The following is a 24,664-nucleotide window of genomic DNA, read 5'->3' on the forward strand; positions in this document are numbered from 1 at the left end:
AACAACGTGAAATGAAGGGAACGCGTCGCGTTCACTCCGTACGATTGAGTTGATTACCTTGTTCGCGTGTGAAGAGAGCAGCGATGACGAAGGGTGTGCGAAAGCACGTGGGTACATTATAGCGACGTTGTTTACGATGGCCCGGCCAGTCTTTCGGACCATTGCCGATTAGCGGCCGGCCCATTTCACTTCATCATGTACGAGCCAGCAGCGGCGGAATCACCGTTGCGCGGTACGAACGGATGTTCCCTGAATCGCGGTTGTTTAATTGCCCGTCGTTCTATCGAACTTTCAAATTTACTCGTTAATAAATATTTATGTGGGAGCGAAACGCATTTTTATCGCTATTCACGTAACATCGATGTGTATATATAATGAAGACCTCGCAATTTTTTCTATTATAAAATTTATACAAAATTTGATATAAAATTAATAGAAAAATCTGAATATCGTATTCCTACTTGACGTAATGCTGGTAAAAGCAGCGCGAGTGTGGAAAAGAGCTAGACGGCGCGCCCCTTAAAGAGCAGTATAGAGAGAATTGCTGTAGTAACGCTAATGTCACCCCAACGTTGAGATAAGAAGCTCAGGCAACCCTCCCACTCTCTCTCTCCCTTCTGCTTTTCTTCCGCCCCCACGCTGAGGCACGCTGCTAGTGTGAGTTATGAGGCCGATTTTTATTATTCGCGTACCACCGCCACCCTCTCCTTCTTCACCGTCGTACAGCCACCCAGCTCGCTTTTTCCTATCTGCGAGTGCTCATAGGCGCCGGCTGCGCAACCGGCGGAAACTTTCTCGGCGACAAGGAAGGGGTGGGGCCGGGCATCACGGCGAAGTTGCGTTATAAGAAAGACGCGCGAAAAATCGAAAGAAAAATGCAATTTCTTTTTGCACCTGGCAGAGAGATCGCACTGCGATAAATCGTCCCAGCGAGAGCAGGGTTGGATTTGGGGGAAAAAATTTATTTCAAAAATATATACATTTTTTCACGAAAAAATATATAATTGTTATAAAGTTATATAGAAAATTTATACATAAAATTATATATAAAATTGTTTTATACTTAAAAAAATGGTTAGATTATTTTTGAGATAAATTGTTTCTCGCGTAATATAATTTTTTATGAGAGCGCTATGGAAACTTATTGGAAGCAACACAGGAAGCTTAATAATCGCGTATTTGTACCTGCGGTTAATATCTATGATCCGCTTATGCATGTAAAATGTTCGATATAATTCTGCGATAAATCATCAGATTTACATCTACGTGCGGCTATGTACGTCGATAATGGAAGCGTCCATGGCCTGAGGACGTTTCTTTCATCTAGATTCGTTTCTTGTTCGCCGTCATTAGGAAAGGACTCGGTCGTAAATTGAGATATTCCTTGATTGCTTCATATAAGGATTGCAGTGTACGTAAACTGTATAGTAAAACTAATACATATGTATATCAAAATCAGAGTGCAAATTTATTGAAAATATATAGGCTATTAGAAAACGCATGATTGTTTTGACAGAACCGATTTGCTAGAGTATACAATACATATATTAGAAAAAATATAATCCAACAGTCATTGAAAAGATTGTCAGAAATTCGCTGGAATTTTTTAAGGAATTAAATCAGACTTTTAAATTGGACGAATCGCCTAGTGATGTAACGCTATATAAATGCAAAGAATTAATATAAATTATTAAATTTTCTCGCATACACATATATCTATCGTCGGTAGAAAAGAACTGCGAAGAGCATCGATGGTCTCTTCTTCTACGGAGGGAGTGAATTCGTAGCCCGACGGACCGCATTCTTCCTGGTGACTTTAGGCATTGTTCCTCCCGGAGATCTCTCCCTCAGTATCCTCCCTTCGTCCTCTGTTCCCTTTAGATCCCACGTCATCCTACCGCTTGGCGTCCGCCTAGCCGAGGACCGCTTATAACAAGCTGAACGTCGGGGTTTTTGCCTCGGCGCCTTTTTTTCTTCTCGGCTTTTTTTTCTCTTGATCCGGTATCTCTTCGGTACAAATAAAAAACGTCACCCGCCAATTTATAGCCTTGCAGATGACCGACTGTTGTTCGCATTTACTTATGACTCCGTACTTGCCCGACCTTGGAGAGACCAATGGTCACAAAATGGTCCTTTCGAAACTGATTTAGGCTAGATTTAATTCCACTAAATTCCGGGATTTTTTATGAAAATAATATAAAAGAGATTTATTTAAAAGGGCTACTTTCATCTTCAATAGGAAGAAAGTACATAAAATACGTAGTCTTTTATATTCGAATACTTTATATCAAACAGTCAAGAAGAATGTGTTGAGTAACGGTGATTTTTTTCTTTTATTCCTGTGTCTTTTGTTTTTTGTATATATATTGTACAGGCGAGAAAATCGCACTGAATTTATGGCGTTACAGTTAGGTTGTGGTCTGCTTCCGTTTTAAACTGCATTGAGGAAAGATTACTAACCAAGGAACATTTTTCTCGAAACTTTTTACCGTCTTATAATTCTAGGATACGTACGTCTTTCAACAACGGCACATGGAAACTTTTTTAAGCTACATATATATGTCGTAATTTTGCCTTTTCCATCCTTATAATAAAAGCTAAACTGCTGTTTTTTTCCTACAGCTCTGCGTGCATCTTTTCAAAAGAAGTTTCCATCCTGTTGCACTTAAAAAACAAATGGTGAAAAGTTTTTTTCTACATCTTAAAATATTTTTATTTTTTCGATATTAAGTAATTTTCCCAATTATGCTACAGTGTCAATTTTTCAATTGCAAAATATAAAAGATTACTTATATGTATTTACAAGTATAATATTTTAAAGGGGTAGGAAAGGGATTGTATTCTCTCTTTTTTATCTATTTATATAAATCTTTTAAAATATCATTTTTTTAAAATGTCCGAACGTAATGATTCGGAAAATACTTTTGCGAAAAGAATATATAAAATATTTTTCCTCTCTTAGAGCAAATTTAAACTGATTATTTGGCCTAATAGTACAGTTTTCTCTTCGCGCGTGAAAGCATGTTTGATACAAGTTTCTATAATAGTCGCTCAAGCGTGCGCACGGTACTTACAATTAGTCGCAAAAGTTCGTGTTCCGCCTAATAATGGATTTGCTCACGAAGAACAAATTAGCGGAACGATATATCTTCCTGGCGCCCCTTGCGAATGCGTGTGTTCTTACACGTAAACGACTGCTCGATATTTAATCCGCGTGCATACACACGCTATAGGGGGGCCTACTCGTGATTTCCATGTACACAAGAAAAAAGTACACAGAGCGTTTTAATTACGCTCGAGTATGTCAGTATACATGTATTTTAGGAAATTCTTATCTCTTAGGCAAATATGGCAGAGTTTGTTAACTCGGCAACTTTGAATCGACTATAATTTTCTCTGTTTCTCTCCCTTTCTGTATTTTTTTATATTGAAATAAATTGTTTAAATATAAATAAAACATTTGTTTGTGTAATATATTCTCAAAATATATTTAATAAATTAATAAAATAATATAATTTCTCCATTTAAATTATTAATTTTTAAATATCAATTAAATTTCTTATTTTAATTGCCATAGACAGATACTTTAATAGAACTAATGTATTAATTACTAAAAAATCACTCTTACTTCAATTTTATTATTTTCAAATACTTCTCTTTCTTCAAAGATAAAAAATTGTCATAAATTTCCAAAGAATCTACGGGCGCCAGTAGTATAACGCGAGTAGGTGACGACGCGTCCCAACTGATCGCGGATAATGAGACGAACGACAATGATGATAAAATTATAACGTGCGTTAAGGGGGAGCGAAAAAGGGAGACAAACGGCGTACGGTAGAAAGAAGCGTGAGCAACGTGCACGCGCCCGCGGATTAAAGAGTTATTTGATTCTCGGAGGCGGCCATAATTCTCCCAGGCTATTCCCGTCCCGCGCGCGCGCTGCTCGTTCGCTCGCTCGCTCGCTCGTTCGCCCACCGGAATATTTTAACATCAAGGGGTGGGTGGCAGCCCGGCTGATTCTGTGCCTGGATGAGTTTAGGTTGGGACACGAGACACATGTACCCGCAACGCACACACGCACCGTAGAATAGAATGTAGGAGGGTTGGTGGGTGAGAGAGAGTTGCGGGTCCGCCGCAACTCCACGCAGCTGACAGCTGTTTCCTCGGTGGGCCGACCAGGCCGGTAGGGAGGATTCAGCCTAGTCGCGCCCCTTCTATAATGGCTCCCTTTTCTTCCTTCCCCTACCTACAGCAGTATGGCTGGCACGACCGTCTCTTTCTATCTTTCCTCTCTCTCTCTCTTTCCCTCTTAGATTCGGTTACGTCACCATCCACTCTGTCTCGTCGCTCCTTTTCCATACCATACCACTGATGACGTCAACCTCGTGACGTAGGCAAGTGTGGCGTCATCCCTGAGATAGAGCAATCGTTGATAGAACGTCGACTACTACTAGAGGCGCGTTGATCGTGACACGAAACCATTACTCTGCGATGCTATTTGCATGTTTTGTACGGAACTCAGGATATGAATTAATAGGCTTGATGTATCAATGAAAAGTTTTGTGCCAGACGATAATTAAAATGAAGGTGATAAAACGGTATGAAGTAATCTTGGTGCAACTTTTATATTAACTGGAGGACATTGTCACTCGACATGCAACAATTACGAAAGTTCAAAATAGTTTAATTCTATTTCTGGATGATGAAACAGGATCAAATATCATCGATCGTTAAAAAAATGTTATATATATTAATAGAAATATTTAGATTTATTCTTTCGAATAAAAAGATTTGCCGCAAACTGGTTATATATAGGTACCCTCCAGATAGAAATTAACCCAGTAGCCTTGGCCATCATCAAGGTCGACCGTATGTGTGTCGATGTCCTTCGGATTCGATTGCGTATGAGAGCGGAAAGGGAAAGGATCAGGGGAAACGTGGTACGGTAGATAGAATGACGACTCAGATAACACAGCAAACACATTCTTTCCACCACGTGCGCGCGGTACGAACGGTGGCAGCATCGTCAACGCGATAGGCAGCAATCGTAAAACAAGCGTTTTACGAGGCGCGACCGCAGAAGGGGAAACGCGCCGCTATAGCCGGCGAAACGTTGAGTGGGGCTCTCACGGTTTACGAGCGCATAACAGACGCGTTTATGGGCGCGATCACATAGCCCGTGCATACCTACGGCTATATAACCGAGTCCCATAACCCAGTACGGAGTAAACAAATCGTAAAGCTCGGTTTCGGATTTACTGACCTACCGCAATATACGGAAAGTGATACGGAGAGTCAGCCAGCCAGTCAGCCAGGCAGTAGTGATAACCAGCCACTTCCCCTCTTTGGTTCTCCGCTTGAGTAAGAGGGGAACTGTCATGCTGATGGCATGCGATCGAGATATCGCAACAAGCATGCGCGCAAAAGGGTTCACGAGACCGTAATTGTGACAAATGAAGTAGATAATAGCTCGAGATAAACTCTATTAGGACATTGACTGGGAAGACGGATTTGGTTCTGGCTCGTGCCTTCCGTCAGTTTCGCTCCTAATGATTTTACACGTCAACACGATTTACGAGCAGTATCGTACATTATCTTTCGCGTTATATATTACGCTTGCCGACAGGACTTTTTTATCTGAAATATTTCGTAAATAAAACTTGAAAAGAAATATGCTAAATTTTTTATGCAATCAAGACTACAAATTAGATTACTTCTACCAATTTTACGTGACGTTCTTGTGATCAATCGCCCACGATATGCGCGCGCACGTGTACAGTCATGTATGAAGGTATTTTCTACTCGAGTGCACGTAAATATTTCTGCATCTGTTTACTTAAAAAATCTATAACAATTTTTTCTTGCTTTATTAAATCAAAGATAAATAACTTGTTAATGTTTACCTATACCAATCTTTCAAATGTTTAACTTGTTTTCTTTTCTATCGATCTTTTAAACGTTTAATATTTTTACATGTGTCAAACATATTTGTAGTTATCAATTTATTGAATAGATGTAATCTATGTTACATGAAATAATGATATACAAAGTATGCAACTCGGAAATATAACTTCAGACGTGAAAATACATACGACGCCAAGTGTAATGTCATATTTTGTATCTCGCTCTCACACACAAATGCCGACACAAATGTCGACGCTACTTTATGATCATTTTCTCAAATAACCAACAATTTATGCATTTAATCTTCAATTTATGCAACGTTTCTTCATCCGTTGTTTCTCTCGAAAATAAAGCAAGAATATATTAAGAACTTAATATAATATAAATAATTTTGACAAAATTTTTATAGAGATAAAATAGCAAAAATTTTTATCGTTTTCTGCGGGAAAAAGGAAAATGTGAACCACATATTGTCACAAATATTGTTATTATTTTACAACATCTATATTTTATCGTAGCTTTATTACTAATGAATCTCAAATATATGAATGTTTTGAACATTGTAACATTGTATTGTGCTAAAAGAAATTTCAACTTCGTGGAGCGGAAACACGGCCGAAGCTCTTGCGTAGCCGTACAGAGCCGCGGAGGTGATTTATTCGAGTTAATTCCAATTCCATTGGAGCTGCGGGGGCAGTCAGGGGAAAGGAGCAGAGAGGAGGCAGCCTGTGGGGGTGGAGGGTGGATATTCTTATGCAATTTGCCAGAAAGGTTCAAGAACCCGGGAGATCCCGCAATTTATCTTGCCTTATGTTACGCCGAGCCAAGGCAACGGAAGATAGATAGCGTCACTGCTTCCAACCCCCTCCTGCGCCCCGCACCGCACCACCACGGGTCAACCACCCAAACCCCGTACAGACCCCTGCGACCCTTCCCCCAGCCAATGAGGGACGACCGCGGTGGCCATCTTGGATGGAGAGTTATTGAACGAAAAAGATGAGTAAGAAACTTGTTATGGGGGTGCGTTCTCTCCGCGCCGTTGGGACTTGGACGAAAGAAGGCGGAGGAAGGGGAGGGAGGGCAGACGGAGCTTGGAAGCTGCGGAGGGGTAGCTACAAGGGATTGTTGGCGCTATATTGATCAATTGCTTTACCGTGCTTCGCGCTACTTTCGTGATATAAAGTACAATACTCTTGGAGAGGCGCGATACCCGCTGCGAGACCGAGTGCGACTAATTATATAACGATTATGCTCCCTCGAACACTCCGACGTCTGATTTCTCGTTTTTGCTGTTGAAGAATAGCATCGCGGCTCTATTTCTTATAATTGAACATAATGATATTAATTATATAATTTTCAGTACATGTAATATATTTTGCAGCATTTTAAAATTTACGAGACTTTCGAGACTTTCTGTATATTGTCTCAATTACGTTAAAATTATAAATTATGATATCTAATTGTATTTATAATTATATATTGTAAAATAATATAGAATTTAAAATAAGTTTTATAGTATATCAGGTACACACTTTTTATAGTTATTTTTTCATATACATTATATTAATTTGGAATATTGTTCGACATGAAGTAATTGCTCATTTTGTAGATATTATCATTATGTTTTTCCTCGTTGAACAAGAGTTTCTTATTAGAAATTTTTATCAGTACATGTAATCGTAGAAACAATACAACGTCGTCAATGGGCGTGCAGGAAAGAGCTGCAAGGTATGGGTGGTCTGATGGCTGCATTTCATGAATGCTTCACGCGTTCTCATTTTATGGGTATGTGCGTGCGAGGTGTCGCGTAACTAAGTTTCACCTTGAGATTTCAACAAATCACCTAAGCAGATTGACTAGCCGGGAGGTAGTTGCATTACTCCACGCATGCACGGCGTTCGATCGTGAATCGATTTGATAATGTGACAATTAAATTGATGTGATATGCATAATTAATAAATAACAAATGCATACACACTTACGTGTAAGTGTAAGCGCATTAATATTTATATTTATAATATTTATAATAATATAAATTTATACACATACATACAAGTTTCACAACATCAGATACATATTACACTTTACATACGTAAGAATCTATTTTACTCCATTTTGAAATATTCACGCAAATATTGTAAATTTTCTATTTATTTATTTCTTTTATACGCAGGGTGTAACTGTCGAAGGAGGTCATTATTTTTGCTTGTTCCCAAATTTTGTCTTCTTGCATCTTTGTATGCTCTAAATTAAAATTGTATTAAAATATACTCTACCTGAAATTAACTGAAGAATATAATTTTGTTAATATTTTTAACTCTATAAAGTTTAGTTTGTGCGAAAAGCTCTTCTCTTTCAATCATTGATAACTTAACAATTATTAGTGCCTTGACGTTTTCATCGAGGAAAAATCGTCTCCAAATTAACCAGAGAAGTTGATGGTGGTGTGCTCCGTATGTTTGACCTTGCATAAATTTGTATTCTGAACATTTTGAACAAAAATTTTTAAAGAGAAAGATCGTTTTACTTTAAACGCAGACGAATAGACAAACGTAACAAAAAAATTCAATATAATTTATATGATAATTTGATTTATTTTGGTGATTTTATGATCATACATCATTTTCCTTTTTTACCGACTTATTGGATTTCCAATCACGTGGTTCTTTATATCCACATAGTTCGTTAGTTTGTTATGAGATGGCGTTGCTGACGTCAACATGCAGCACGCCATCTACGAACTTGTGCTGAAAACTTCTTCCAGAATACCACGTGCGATGTGCCCACCAGGCGGCGTAGCGCGCTTGTCAATTCCTGAGAAGGGGTTTCCCACTGCCGTATGGCGGGAACGGTGGGGATATGTACCCATGCCATGCCCGCAACAGCGCAGAATCCCATCGATCATTCGTGCCGTTTCCCCATGTTTCACGCCGCCGTGTATTGCGCGGCATAGAGAAACAGAGAGAGAAGCGAGGAGTAGCCCCCTTTCCAACTCCGCGCAACCACCGCTTTGCCTCTGACACGTCCACCCATCTCACCCTACCCCGCGCAAATTCCCCCTTCCTGTACGATGTGCTGAGTCCGTGACGGTTCGGCGGGCAATGCCGGCCGACCATCACGAGGCCTTACCTTCTCTATTATATTTATGTGGTGGCTTGCGGCCGGGAAGGTTTATGCGGTGTCTCCACTGTGTCTCGTGCCGCTCCTTTTTTCTTCTTCTTCACTTTTCTCTGTCTCTCTTCTACATAAATGTACATTTCCTTGCTAAAATTATTCTACGATCCGCGTCAAACTGCGCTACGTCATAAATTCGTCCATAATTATCGATAAAATCAAATCATATGGCGCGATCTATCAAAAATTTCGAATTAGTGCTCAGCTAAGTGACTGACGGAAGTTGAGATCTTGATGGTGTCTAATTGTGCGCGTTGTTCATCTATCTATGGGCATTTGGAAATAGCAGTGTTCGATGGATGACACCACGTGCCGGGTGAGACCAATAAGTGTGCGCGCGATTACTGAGTATCAGCCAATGAGAATATAAAGATGCTGGACCGTGCTCTCTGGATATCGACGTCATCGTTGTGGCAGAAACGTGACCTTGTTGCGCGCGCGTTTGGATGGATACTTTTCGAATTGGCCGGTAAATGATTTTCACGATGACGTTATCCATTGAATTTTCCATTTCCTATCGTTTCCGTTGTGTTATCTGCGTATTGTCTGCGTTAATTATTAGCCGCAATAAATATTTAAACTGTTGACATATATGTATGTGTGTGTAATGTAACGAAATTTAAAGTTTATAATCAAAGAAAGTAATCAAAGACATTACTTGTTCCATTTAAACAGATCTTCTATAACATTGATTTATTTAAAATTGTCGTAATACAATTACATTAAACATATTTCTTATGTACGTATAATTTGATTTAAAAAATATTGCTCTAGGGCTAATGATTTGACATAATATGACAGGCTATCAATAATGTATGAGTTTAACATAGAAACAAAAAATGAAATAGCATATCACATATATAAATAGAATATATATATATACATATGTATATACATGTATATATACATATATACATACACAATCCATATCTAACGCATGTAATTTATTGTTTCAGGTAAGTGACGCATTCAACACCTCAAACCTTGTGAAACATGTCTGTGCATCTCTCGTGCTTGATATAATGTAAGCAATTTATTTATTATAACATTATCATAAACCTTTATTGCTTGCGCAAACGCGAAACAATGAGAATAGAAATAATTCTATCTTTCATATGGTAGTTCTACAATAGCACATCCTGTCTTTTTAGTATATTTTTTCTCTTGTGGAAATTCTATTATGCAGTAGACATATGATGAATATTATCAAATCAATATTTTTCTGTATCGTAACATGTTAAAAGAGAGAAAGAATCCTATTATAAGATTTTTAAGGATAAAATAATCAATTGCGTTTTTAATAAGTTGATAGGTAAAATTATTATTTAATAAAAGTATCTATTTTTTATTAAAAGAATAGAAATATAACATTGTTCCAATATGGACATTTTTATTTTAAAAAATGACATAATTGTCGCCAAGGTACATTTGTTTCGATATAATGTGCTGGCGAAATTAACAGCTGATTGTGACAGTTAAGTGTCACATGTGATAAGTGAAATTATGCGATATATCACCATTAAAAAATTCTAACACTTATTATTTGACAGTTGTTGAAGGATATTGAAAATTACTAATAATTTTGTGAACATTTTTTTCAATATAATATTATTTTCATAATTTCTATATAATATTATTTTATAATATTACTTTTAATTGGCAGTGTTTAATTCTTTTATTATAATATCATTTTGAATTAATAGTGTTTATTTTTTTGCATAAAATTGTCTTTGCTTTTTATTAACTTTATCGTTAATGTGCGCGTGCGCGCATTGCATTGTATTGCGATATATCATCGTAATGATACGGGCTCTAGAGTATGCTAATACCGGGTGGGATCATGGTAAAGGTGTAAATACGTCTAAAGGAGACGCACTTATTAGCGGGCACTGCTGGAAGATGAAAAATAAGAAGGCAATAAGTTAGGAACGAATGAGAAAAAGAAGAGAAAGAGAGAAGAGAAAGAGAAAGAAATAGAAAAGTATGAAAATGAGAAAAGATTAGAAAGGAGTGCTGAGAAAGCCTCGTCAACAACGAAATCAGAAGAGGCCCACACACCCGGCGGCTTGTAAAACATGCAGCGAGATTAAATGCTTCATTAATATGATTAAAGTAAAAAGCTGCTTGAATAACGAGCGACAGTGAATCATCCTTTGGTCGAGTCCACCGAACCGGTACATTATACTGCACAGCTCTACAGTTAGTACCTTTTTTAATAAATTTAATTTGGAGAATTTGCACTCTACATAAATGAAAAGACGAAGGGGAAAAATACGTAATTATATAGTTTTTAAATATTTTTGACATTTGCGGAAAAAGGAAAAGACGAAGGGGAAAAATACGTAATTATATAGTTTTTAAATATTTTTGACATTTGCGGAAAAAGGAAATGAGTTAATAAGTAGCATTATTAAAAAATTTTTATATATAAATGAATGTAATCTGAATCTCACGTAATGAGATTTTCGATCGATCTACGGGATTTGTAAAAACTCTATCTGCGATCCACCTCTTATGCTAATCGACTTCGTATGGGAAGACTTGAGCAGCACAGGCCAAATGGGGGAAAGGACGAGCGTGTCTCTAGAGATGCAGGTGCCGGAATATTTTAAGAGTCGGTATTCGCTGCTCACATGGACTGAAACTTGCATAACATGAATCGATAGAATCGATAAAAGTATTATCGTTTTACCGTTCAAATGTACTTTAGACTACCTCTTTTTTTTGCTAAATGCTCTTTGTCATGTTCCATTTTACAATATTTATAATAAAATAATTAATGTGTTTTTTTTATAATCCAATATATCAGGATTATGAAAAATATATATTTCTTGCGATTTGCTCAATATAATTTGAATAAATATACATATGAGAATAATTATTTTAATATATATATATATATATATCAAACGGTGATGCTTGCATATTTACAATTGCATAGACGATTCGCGATAATGATCTATCGTTGAAATCGTTGGAAATATTATCGTAACGTATCACTTCGTTTATACGATACGCGTTACATCGTTGTTGTTTGGCGACATGCAAGGTGCCGTAGCTTGACGCAAAGTGCAAGCAGATGCGATCGGTGATTATGCACTTACAGCGTTACCGTATATAAACGGTGCCCGTATAAGCTCCGCGGTAGATATGCATACACCGCAGGTACATATAATGCGGTCCAAGGGACGAGGGCAATGCATCTTCTCCACGTGACATTGGAGCCTACACTAATCGCGCGACAATCTTCGCTGCGGTGAGAAGAGAGGAATAAGAAGGAGGACAAGGAGAAGAAAATCGCACGTATCGCTATGTGTGAAAGGAGAAACGGTACTCCAGCGAGAAAGGAAGAACCGAGTAAAGGAGGAAGACCGTGTCACACAAACAAGGAAAGTGTGAAGAGGGATGCGGACGAGGGAAGATAAGAGTAAGAAGATTAAGAATGTGGAGAAGTGGGCTTGTGTAATGTTTTGTGGATCTGCCTTCATGACAGCGAGAAAAAGAGAAAGAGAGAGACTCGAATAGATAGAAGGAATACGGAAGCATCAGATATAAGAAACAGAGAAGATGAATAAAGTGTCTCCTTTATACGTATACTTGCACGACAATTTAAATATAAAGATACGAGAAGAGAAACGCGTTAAAAATATCAGCACGATAAAAATCGAACATGAGAATGTTCAAGTTGAAATTTTTCTTTATCAACATTTTATTCTTAATTTATTGTAGGATTCTCATCTTAGGATAACAATTTTCAATGCAAGAACTCTGATTATTCCAATTTTACAAATTTAATCTTTTCTCTATTATGTGTGCGTCATATAATATTGAATCGATTAAAATAAAAATTTTAGCTCAAAACGATACTGCTGTCCTCACACACAAGGTCCTTTTCAAAAGTCAGAAATATTTTCAAATCGAGATAAAAAATTTCAACGGGCTAAAAAGAGTCAGATGCGGATGATAGTGTGTCAGTGTTCATTCATTTTTTTCAGTTTCAAGGAAAATTAATGTTTTCATGGAAATTGATCAGTTGTTCATAAGACGTAAATTTTTCTCAGTCTGATGCCAAGTAATTAAATTAAATATAAATCCGATATTTTTATTTTAATATATTCCCCCGATCTTCTTGAAGAAGTATAGGCAAGAAAAAGTCAAGGGAGTTTATTCAAATTAAAGTCTCGAACTGTGAAATTTAATTTAATTACTTGGACCAAGAAAAATTTGCATCCAGTATATAACTAATCAATTTCAATGAACAATTAATTTTCCTTGAAACTAACACATCATGATCCGCATCTGACTTTCTAGGTTGAAATTTAAATTTGCATTCCACATTGAAAGTCTTTTTACTAAAATTCTCACCTAATTATTCCGAATATGTTAAATAAGTATAAACATTTCTAATCTTTAAATTTATAGGTTGAATAATAATTTATTCATTTATAAGTTTGCTGACTGGTCAGATCAAGAATTGATCGATCAGATATCGCCACTCGATGAATCGATTCATTATCCATATGCGATAATGTTAAACTTTTTTTAAGATTATAATGAGACCTTGACAACATCCGCAATTAGCACAGCGGAGTTTCTCACCATGAAGCAAAAACGCACAATTTTTTGTTAATCTCGTAGGATCGGGTCGAGTGTCAAGAGTCTAGCTTATATGTCGGCCATATTAGCGGCGATAAGAAATTGCGGAAACCGGCAGTTGCGATGGCGCTCTCTCTGTCGCATGAAACACACCGCGATACACATCTATCGAACGAACCTATGCTGCTATGTCGACCGCACACAGCAGGCAAACCTGTAATTTATTCCTCGGCCGGCCGCGTACCACCCAACTCCAATATAATCATTATAATTATTGTCTCCCCTTCAAAATGGGGCTCGATAATAATCGTTTGTATTTGTTACGCGGCTCGCATTGGCTCTACCATATTCGTAGAACTTGGGGAGAATTTCTTCGAACTGTATGTCGAGTCACTTTCTCATATACTCGTCGACAACTTTGAATTGCTGAAATTTCTGCACCCCGCGATAGATATTGCGGATATCGCGATGCGTAATGCATCTATCGCATGCGATTCGCTACGTACATTTGATAAAGGGTATTTAATAGCCGTAAATATCCGAAATTTAAATTTATGATTAATGAACATATCAGCCTACTGATCATTCTTATTATTATCTTCTCTTCATTATGAGTGTGTTATATAATATTGAATTGAATTGAATGAAAATTGTAGCTTAAATCGATACTGTTTATCTTCAAGATCTTTTTCATAAATTAAGAAATATTCACAATTTGATATAAAAAATAAAAGCCACGATAATAAATGGGACGCGTATTTTATTTTATTATAAATATAAAATGTACATTATATTAATAGAAATAGCGTATATTTCGGTCTCTTTTTTCGAATATCTTTTGCGCAATTAAAAAAGTAATTTTAACCGTAGATTACATGAATAAAGAAAATAAAATTGCAACGCGGTCAAACGAGTAAAAAATAATAAATAAATAAAAAATAGAGTTATATTTTAATATATATATATATATATGTATAATTCAAACTGACTCTTTCGTCCGACGAATTCAAGATATGGAGAAATAAATATTGATCTCAATTTTTGCCGAATGTGTCCGGAGAATTATAACGATTTATCACGAATTCCGATCAATCAATTCTCTTCATCGATCCTCGTTAATAATCTGCTATCTATGCCCCGTTCTGGCGCTCGTTCGTATCACATTCGTTCGTACATTGTTGCAGACGCGGTATTATAAATTGCGGCGATCCGTTCACTGTGTTAATTTGTCCGCTTTTCAATTAGCGGCCGAACGAGTTCGGCGGCAGGGAATAAATCGAGTGCCCCGACGACGGCGATCGCAGGGCCGTTCGTGACTTTCTAAATCCGCCACGTGTGTCCGACCACTGCCGGTTGAATTGTCGTTGTCGCTGCACCACTCCGATCGTGTTTTAAATTACCGCCCACACAGATGAAATTAAATACCCGAAACACAATTTTCTTTTAAATAAAATGTTTCCTTTTAAATATCGTACGCGTCATCTCCTCGGAATTCAATAATAAAAATCTTTGCATGTTTTTATATACGAGTCTACAGGAGATGAACAAAATAATATGAACACTTGTGAAAAATACTTTATTCATAAAGTGTATTTTTTACTTTAATTTTATTAATAAAGTGTTGGATCTTTAATACAGTTTCAGTTTTTCATGGAATAAAATCATGCCACTTTTGAATAATCTCCCCAGTATGTTGTCTTATTCTTCTATCAAAACGTCTGTCAATTGTGTCAGAGATGTTGATTAGAGGAAGAAATTTGCTTTTCATTCTCTTTTCAAAAACTGTTCATAGTAATTCGATAATATTAAGATATTAAGATATTTAAACATCTTCCCTGATCCGCACAATCATTCGACTTAAATATTATCAAATCGCTATTGGGGAAGAGAGCAAGCAGATTTCCTACTCCAACATCTCCAAACAATTAGCAGACGTTTTGATAAAAAATAACATTTTACTAGAGACTATTCAAAAGTTGTATTATTCTATTCGAAGAAAAAGTAAAGCTGTATTAAATGGTGACCCAACATCCGATTAATAAAAATATATAGTGAATTTTTCAGGTATTACATTATTTTGACCACTCTCTCCCTATATATCTATATACGTGTTCTATAATCAAAATGAAAATTTGCACGCTCTATGTAATTTCTCTTTCTCTCCTTTTCAATTTATTTTTAAATAACGTGTTGTACACAAATAAAACCCTGAAAAAGTCCTTGAAATGTAGAATACTTTTCAAATTCAAGTTGGAAACTACTATTTGAAATTACAAGTTTCTCTGGATGTTTGATGGAGTTCGTTGTATGGACAAACACACATCGTACAATTTCGCTAGAGAGGGAGATGTGTATAACCCGAATGTAATATTCCGTCATACAAAAAGCAGTGCCGTGCCGAAGGCGAAGGTAACTTCGTGCCGGCCACCTGCAGGTAACCTGGGAGCGTCACGACGCCGCCGTCGCGACGAGTTACGACCACAAATCACGCGATTTGTAATTGCTACTATCAACTACACGATTTCACGTGGCGGTTTCTACCTGCACATGTGTGTGGATGGAAATCCATAAACATCGATTGTTCCTGGCTTTCTGGCAAGACTTTCTGGACTAACGTGTGTCGAACACCTTGACGGGAAGTCGAATATAATTTGTTTCTACGAAGTTATTCGGACAATTTCTCTGTAATCTAAAAGAGAGAACTGTGAGATCGAAGTCTTGATAAGTGGTAAAAAATTAATTCTGTCCGCAACGTAACTTTGAGGCTCGCGAAAGCTCTCACAAAGCATGTTGTGTATTTTTAATCCTTTTAGGAATAAATTACGACCGAGATATATTATATTGTATATCATTATTATTATTATTATTATTATTATTAACGAGAAAATTGTAGTTTTTATATTTTTCCAGACATTCAACTTTAGAAAATTAAAGCAAATATTTCCAATTTTTGTAAAAGCTTTTAAAAAAGAATAACAGTTCCGATTTAACTACACTAAATTTTTAGTTTATATTGATATATTGATTTGCCTCTAGTGAGACATTTATGAGATATCTGTGATTATTCACATCTTATCTTGATGGGAATTAAGCTAGCTGAGCGTCCCTTCATTTTCAACCATAATTGAATTAAATAATCAAGAGTCTTGAGAATTTATTTTAGATTGCAAACAGACTAAAATAGAATGGTGATCGAATAACGAGAATATAAAAAAAAATAAAATAAAATAAGATTTTGTACATCTTTTTATTTTTCTATATTAAACAAGTAAAGATCACACATTTCGCGGTCTGTCGTTATTTCGCGACGACTACATATATGGGCGTTTCTAGTCCACATCATCATGTAGTATATCACGCACCGTGACAGAACGCGTTACCATTGTAACACGCTTGTTCCTGCGGCGATACATTACGTTACGTCCACATCCCAGGTATTACTTCGGTTTCCCTTCTCAACATGGCTAGTAGCTTCGTACATGTTAGTAAGCTATGTCTGATTCGTTCGTCGAGAGACGGTCGTCATGGTGCGCTACGTTAAAAGCTTTCCCCGCCATCAAAGTAATTGCCGATATATATAGTCTACGATGAGAATTGTGCGCGGAAACTGTGTCTAAAAACGAACCGAAATTCAGCGTCATGATATTATAATAGACTAGAACATTATTTCAGCTTGAATATCGGAAACACGAAAGATCTCGTGGGAACCTAACATTTGTGTTAAAATTATTTATTTGCATATCTTTTTTATGCACTAATCAACACATTATTATAATTAATTGCATAGCATATTATGTCATTTTTTATCATTAAAAAAATTTGTTGATAAAATAAAAATAATTTTAAAATTCCCATAAAATTATAAATTATTAATTTTCTAATGATAAAAACAATGAAAATAATTTTGAAAAGAATACGTTGCGAGTTAAAATGAAAAAGCTCGACGCGTTTATCAATCTCTCTCGGGGATATTTGTGTATATATTTCGCGTAACCGCTATCATAAGCTAATGGCCGGTAATTTTTCTCATTATTTCAAGGCGTGTCCTAGCCTCGATGCTCGATGATATGCAGAAGCGAGTAGATGTGTGTCCGTGGCATCCGGCAGATCGTATAGGTGCGTGTTTCCCGCGCGCGCTCCTTCCTCCTTCAGCGGCGCTGCCTGCCATCGTATCAACATCGCACTTCATAATCCTGGCAGTGTTTCTGCGCGTCTCGATCTGTTAGCTTACACGATCGGATCCGTTTCTGATCAAATTCGTTACAGTTTCCCAAAAAAAGAGGAGTGCCGTATTAATTACCATACGTTACAACTTATGTTGTCTTTCGTTTATACTCTTCGAGTTAATAATAGACGCCGGATGTCATTATTCTCGCTGCTCTCTGGTGATTTCGGATAATAGTGGCCTTATGCTTCCGTCCGTGAACGTCTAACTTATTTTGTGAATGTAATAATATATGATTTGTGATATCATCTATTTCTATTTCTGACGCTATTAAATTCACATTGCTGTCTCTCTTCGAGTTACGTTTAATTTTTTTTTTTTAATAAAGAAAAAATTTTTTATTAAACAAGATATGTTATAAGATTTGTCCTATTTCGGTGCCAAAATTAAAATTTTAATTGCATTGATAAAGTATAATTTTGTACGAAGTAAATCAGTCAACAACTTTTTACGCTCGATCTTCCGATGCAAATTCAGAAATCCGCAAAAGATATTTTTTTTTTCATCACTGGTCAACAGCGCACAACAGCGTTAAAACTGGTCTCTTCTCATGTCGCATTGGAGTTATCATCTTGCATAAAAGGTGATCATTAATTCACGCAATGAGTTGTCGGCGACCGTATGATTCACAGCGTGAATTTTTCCTTGATTGCTTATCTTTTTCCACTATTGATTTATATCTCTTACATATTTTTTTCTCTCTCAGGTTATTCTTATCATAATCAATAGACACTTTATTATTATAATAGAAACTTAAACACGTCAAGATGTTAATTAATGTAAAAAGGAACTTTATGTATTCGCGAAATGTGAGTTGAATGCAATATTTTGCGAAAATAACGACCGCTACTAAAGGAGAATCAGATACTTGGTGAGTGGACACAATTTTTTATTTGCATATTATTTTTATAGATTATGTTCTTCTTGCTAATTATTTCCTCATTTACAATAATAATTTATACATATACAATATTATGTTTATAAAATGCTTTTTAGTATATACAAAAATACTGATATTTATAATATTGGATACGTGTGCGCACAGATACAATAGATTATATAAAAAATTAAAATTTTTAATTTTTTAGTTTACACGCATGAGAATATTTAAGTATTTTGAAGATTTGTCACAATGTTTTTGATGCCATTTATTTTTTAAATTATATTATTTTTTAAAAAAGACGATAGAGAGTCCCGCAATTTTTTCTGAAAGATTAAAAAATATTTTTGAAATAAATAGCGAGAATACTTTGTGAATAATAAAAAAATTTCCGAAATTATACGATCAAAGACATGTCAAAGAGATTTTCTAAAGTTAAAATATTTTGTACGATACCTGAATTAGCTTATGCATCTATTTCACGGTATATTTATTCATTATATATTTACATTTCTAATTTTTTTAGTTTCAATGACAATTTTTCCTCTTCACAAACTTGTCTACAAAATATTTGCATTCTGCAATATTTTCATCGCACTAATCACATTATAATTAGACGTCGCGCTCGTATATAAGGTGTCTACGGTCGCGCTGCTAATAAGGTGTACGTAGTATATACATATATATTCAATTCCACTATTATAAATGATGGGGAGAACAAAAGAATTCCCGGATAGGCAGAGTAAAAAGGAAGGAAGAGAAGGAAGAGAGGAAGGAAAAGAGGCGAGAGATTGGGTAGAAGGCTTAGGTGTAATTTACCCTTGAGGCCCCGTGGGTGGTTGCTTCGTTCTCGGTTTTGCCGTACAGGATTGGTTGGACGTTTGACAGTTGACGGATGATGAGGCGGCCTTCCATTCCCCTTCAGTTCCCCTTTTACGCCCCCAACGTGCTGATTTAGTCCCAGGGTTCGGTTTCTGGCGCGTTTATTATCCGCCGCGAGGCAAAGTCGAACCGGGCATAACGGGATTATTAGCTGAAATAGGCACATACGTCATGTGTATCTCGAGCTATTTTTTTTCCACCCGTCCTTTATCCCGTCGCGCTTCCTGCGGCCTGACCGAAAATCGTTGGATGGTATTTCATTTGGATGCTGCGGACGCGCTCTTTTCACTTCAGTTCGGTTTTATTTTATCTGGCATTTTTTTTAATAGAAAATAGTAGAACTGTCGTCTCTCTTTCTCTTCCGCGTCTACGTTATGGCTCGAAATTTTCCAATTTACGCGAGTCTGTCTCTACGAGGAAAAGAATTACATTTCTAAAGAATATATCTACCTGTATCTCTAGATTTTTTTATTAGATAGCGAGATAATATCGTAATATTCTCTCCATTTTAGCGCGATTCTTATCTGACTTTATATAAGGCACGGAATGAGCATCCAAGGCGCAGCTTGTCGCAACGTAACGCTTCGATGCATAGCTCGAGATAAGCTATCCTCTTGCCGAGGAGATGTGGATCTAGGAACGATGCGCGAAACGTCCGAAGAGCGTTAGTTTCTGTATTTCTTCGTGCTGGATGTTAAAACCACTAGCACGAGCGCGAAGCTCGTGGTGTCGTGTTTATCTATTCTGCGATCTACTGCACAACGTGATTGCGCCAAGTACTGTATAGGTGTGTATATGTGTACGTATGCATGTGTATTGCGTGGTGCGCTCGAATGTTCCAGGGATCTCGACTGCGTGAAACCCAGAGAACCGGTCGAGCTCTACGCAGTTTCCTGCCTCTCTAGTCCGTACAAAATTTCAAATTTTCCTTAATCATTTTTTTCTTCGTCGGTGTTAATCATTGCGTTAATTGCAAGTTTGCTAAGGAATAAAATAGCAATGTTATATAGCGAAAAGCAAATTAATTCGCGCAATCTCGATAAGCGTGATTTGCGGGAGTGGATGATTCAACGCATTTTAACAAACTAATTAAAACGATTGTGCGAGTTTATCATTGCGCGCGCGCGAGTAGCGGACCGGCTGTGTGTTTTGCACGTTTTGGAAGGAAGTTCGCTATGCGTGAGAAAACAGACATATATCCTTTTTTCCCCTTCCGGTAGTACGATTAAATCTTATTTTTCCACGACTGGGACGGATATGTACTCGTAAAATGGTTATGTAGGCTAATTGGTCATCGTCGATCTCTGCCTTTCACCTTAATTTTTTCCCAGCAAGTTTTACTCCAGATTATCGTTCTTAGTCGTCACATCACAATTTCCTCGAGCTTCGACGGGGGTATAAGTTACAGCCTCTACGAAGAGTATTACTACCTGTCCAACCAGACTCGCATGCTCAGACCTAGTCTGCCATTTATCATCTCATTTTATAGTCAACCAAACTTGAACATTGGAACGCCCAACAAATGTTTTTGCTAATCGTATTTTATCTTTTGATGAAAAAAAATATTACTCGTAAAGAATAATATGTAATTTGTAGATTTTTTTGTGAGAATGCGTACACTTTTTCCAAAGAAAATGATCAAAGATAGCTTGATAAAAATTACATTCATTTTAGTATAATCAAGAGAGATACTATTCAATGAAAGAAACCAAATTTTAATCAAACTTAACTATTTTTACTTCCAATTCTCTCGTATATTTTTATATCATATATCTTTCTGAACGTTAAATAAGAAGTTTGTTATTTACTATTAAAGTAATTTGCACTTTTCTTCTAATGCCAAATAAATTTGTTAGAGTTACATGGTTTGATTTTTTATTTGAAGAAAAAACTGGCTATGCATTCGAGAAAAAACACAGTGCTCGAGTTCCTTACGAAACGGTGCGTGTATGCACCTGCCTACGCGGAACAGGTTACGCGGTGGATCGTTCAATCGATATTAGGTCGAGGCGAGGCATTCGCCACGCGGTCCGAGGTTTCTTAGCGAGAAATCGTGGTAGCATGCCCTCACGTATTCCCTCCTCTGTCGCTAATAATAGACCTTGGTATTTCGCTGGTCCCGTCCGTGGACCACCCAAAACGACCGTGCACGAGGTGAAAGAATCGACATTAGCGGGTACTACAGGGGCTGATTGGTATTACAGGAACGTGGACGCACCCGGACCAAACAGCGGATTGATCCGGGTGACTGATAAAGAGTTGCCACGCGCCGGTTGGATAAATACGAGCGCGATGAAGGCGACAAAAATAAGAGGGAGAGATATCTATTGCCGGATGCCGCACACTTTTTATCTCACGATCGAATTTTTTTTTATTAATTAAGGAAGTGGCAACTTCTTCACAGGAATCAAGGATTACTTTTCATTAATTATTTCAAAATTATCTTTTATTTTTATATTCGATATCTATCGAAGGTATGCTTTGATTTACTGTTTGAAGAAAAAATTTGCATTGATATAATTATAACATTGATGAATACTATATGCAATTTTTAGGAAGGAAACATAACATTTTTTATACTTCTTCTTTATATGTATTTTTTTAATTTAACGTTGTATTAAAAAATGTAATTAGAATTTCTTTATTATTTTGCATGATACTTTTAGTATTTTGAAATATCTAATAAATTAAATTTTTCTAAACAAAAATGTTACCAAGATTGATAGAAAGATGTGTTAATTAAATGTTAGTTGATACTATTCAAGAAAATTAATTACATTAAGATTGTTAAGATGTTTATGAAACTGTAAGCATTTTAATATAGAAATATATATTTTTATAAAATTATAATGATTACTGCTTAAAACTGATGTAAAAAACGAATCGAATATTTCAACATGAAAAAAATCGATTCATTTAATATACAACGTGAAGAAAAGTCAAAACATTTTATTAATAATACTGTATGAGTAAATTTCTGTTTGCGTAATAAGTGTCAAGAGTAGACACGTGTATTTGTTTAGAATATGCAAGAGTCGGTATAAATAGTGAATGATATAATTTATTAGCATTTTGTGCATGTAATCGCGACTATTAGCATGTCTTGCATACGAAGTTAATTGCATCATAGCCGATATAGATTATTATTGGGTATAATTACGTAAGGAAGAATTGCGCTTTATCTTTCTAGTACTCTCATTTTTTTATATATTCTCCAAAAATTTTAATCACACGAGACAGATCTGTTTTCTTTAGTCGCAAACTAGAAATACGTAAACTTACGTTGTAAATTAGGAGTAGGAAACCCAATATCGTGATCGTTGCTTGTTCCTTCCGAAGTTTGAATTTAAATTTTGGAGCTTGTTTTTCCCGCTCAAAACGGAGCAAAGCCCTCTACCCAAGTTTGCTGGAACCCAAAGGTACTCGACCTTCCGGCGATATGCAGCAGATGGCAGTGTAATTCTATCTCTCAAGGCCGTATGCAGCAGCTGTTTCCGTGGTGCTGCCACCTTCTACACCCTGCTCGAGATGAAGGCGGTACTGACCTGCGCATGTCTCGCACTATCATAACACAGCTCGAACGCCATGGATGCCGGCAAATTTATGACCCGTATCATGGCGCGGCATCTAAACGATTATTTGCCGTTAAACGTAAACGGCTTACAAAAACGAGCCTGTATAATAGAGTAAATACAGGTTTCGTGTTCAGACCATGATAAATTTATAGCTCCACTTATGAAGATTTCGTATCGGCTGACTGGCAGGCCTTAACCCTTTAAAGATGGATATTACTGAATTTTATTTGCGAAGAACTTCTTGAAAAATACTTTAGAAATTACATTTATTTATTTAACGCATTAAATATATATTATAATATACTTCAAAGAATATACAATATGTTTAAATATACAATACACGTTTTATATCAAAGGAATATTAGGGGGAGGGGGGGGGGAGTAAAAAAAAAAAGAATTGCAGGAAGACAATATCTTATATTTTTGCTGTAGGTTGATTTGGACATTTAAAAATTGGATATTTTTTGTTATCTGGAATAAATAATTTCTTTCATATTATTTCTTATTAACATTTTACATGTTTCTTTAATTTTTATTTGCTTTTTATTTGCTATTTTGTTAATAATATTAATCTCTTCATGCATAAAAGTGTGAAATTTAGTCAAATTAGCAGATACGAAAATTGATTGCAACAATTATTGAATCACAAATATGCTAAATATTCGAATGCAAAATATGCAAAATGATGCAAATAAAGCTTCCATGTATATAATGTAAATAAGAAATAAGATTGTGTTTAGATTCATATTATTATATTTATTTTCCGCGTTTTTAATTATATTATATATTTGCTAATTATATTAATATATAAAATATATACAATTATATACAAATATAATAAAATTACATTTACTACATACGAGACGATCGTATTTTAGATATATTAAAAAATATTTGATTCATTTGAATGTTATTTTCTTTATTGCAACTCGAAAAAAAAATGAATATTGTCACTATTTAAATAACAAATAATATGCAAATTTGCTTATGTTTAAAGATTCTGGTCTATGAAAAATAAGCTTCTGATTTGCAAACTATCATTGATTTTATTCAAAATTAGCGAGCTCTTGTATACATATATATATATATATATATATATATATGTGTGTATATTTATGCGTTGAATATCAAAATTGTCTAAATAAAATAATTGAATGTAGATGTGATGCATATAATTATTTAAATTTAATTAATTATCAATTGAAGGAAAATCTGAGTTTTCGTTATTATAACATCATGTCGTTTCTCGTTAATTTGGCAAACCACTCAGAAATTCTAGTCGAAGGGTAACCTCTTCATGTTCTATTCTTACATCTCGTGGCATCTCCCAGTCGTGGACTTAGTATAGCCTGGCTCCAAGAAGATTTTAATTAAACCCGCCCTTCCAGTGTTGCGTCTGATTGGATGAGCTAATCCTATTCGTAGAAA

At 36.0% G+C, this 24,664-nt stretch overlaps 1 protein-coding gene across 4 annotated transcripts in view; it reads left to right on the forward strand.

Moving 5' to 3' along the window:
* Positions 1 to 24,664, forward strand: part of Antp (homeotic protein antennapedia) — a 237,807-nt gene that overhangs the window by 79,847 nt on the left and 133,296 nt on the right. Inside the window, exons 1-2 of one of the 4 annotated variants that reach the window (XM_029314893.2) lie at positions 17,894 to 18,482; positions 18,606 to 18,770. The exons of 2 other annotated variants lie outside the window; for them this stretch is intronic. The gene's annotated coding sequence lies outside the window, so the exon portion shown is untranslated. Of the gene's footprint in view, positions 1 to 9,100; positions 9,548 to 17,893; positions 18,483 to 18,605; positions 18,771 to 24,664 lie in introns of those variants that run through there. One more of the 4 variants, XM_029314894.2, reaches the window with a different exon arrangement.

The sequence above is a fragment of the Nylanderia fulva genome, unplaced genomic scaffold (genome assembly GCF_048542155.1).
Source record: "Nylanderia fulva isolate GAGA-0341 unplaced genomic scaffold, ASM4854215v1 Scaffold16, whole genome shotgun sequence".
Lineage (NCBI taxonomy): Eukaryota > Metazoa > Arthropoda > Insecta > Hymenoptera > Formicidae > Nylanderia > Nylanderia fulva.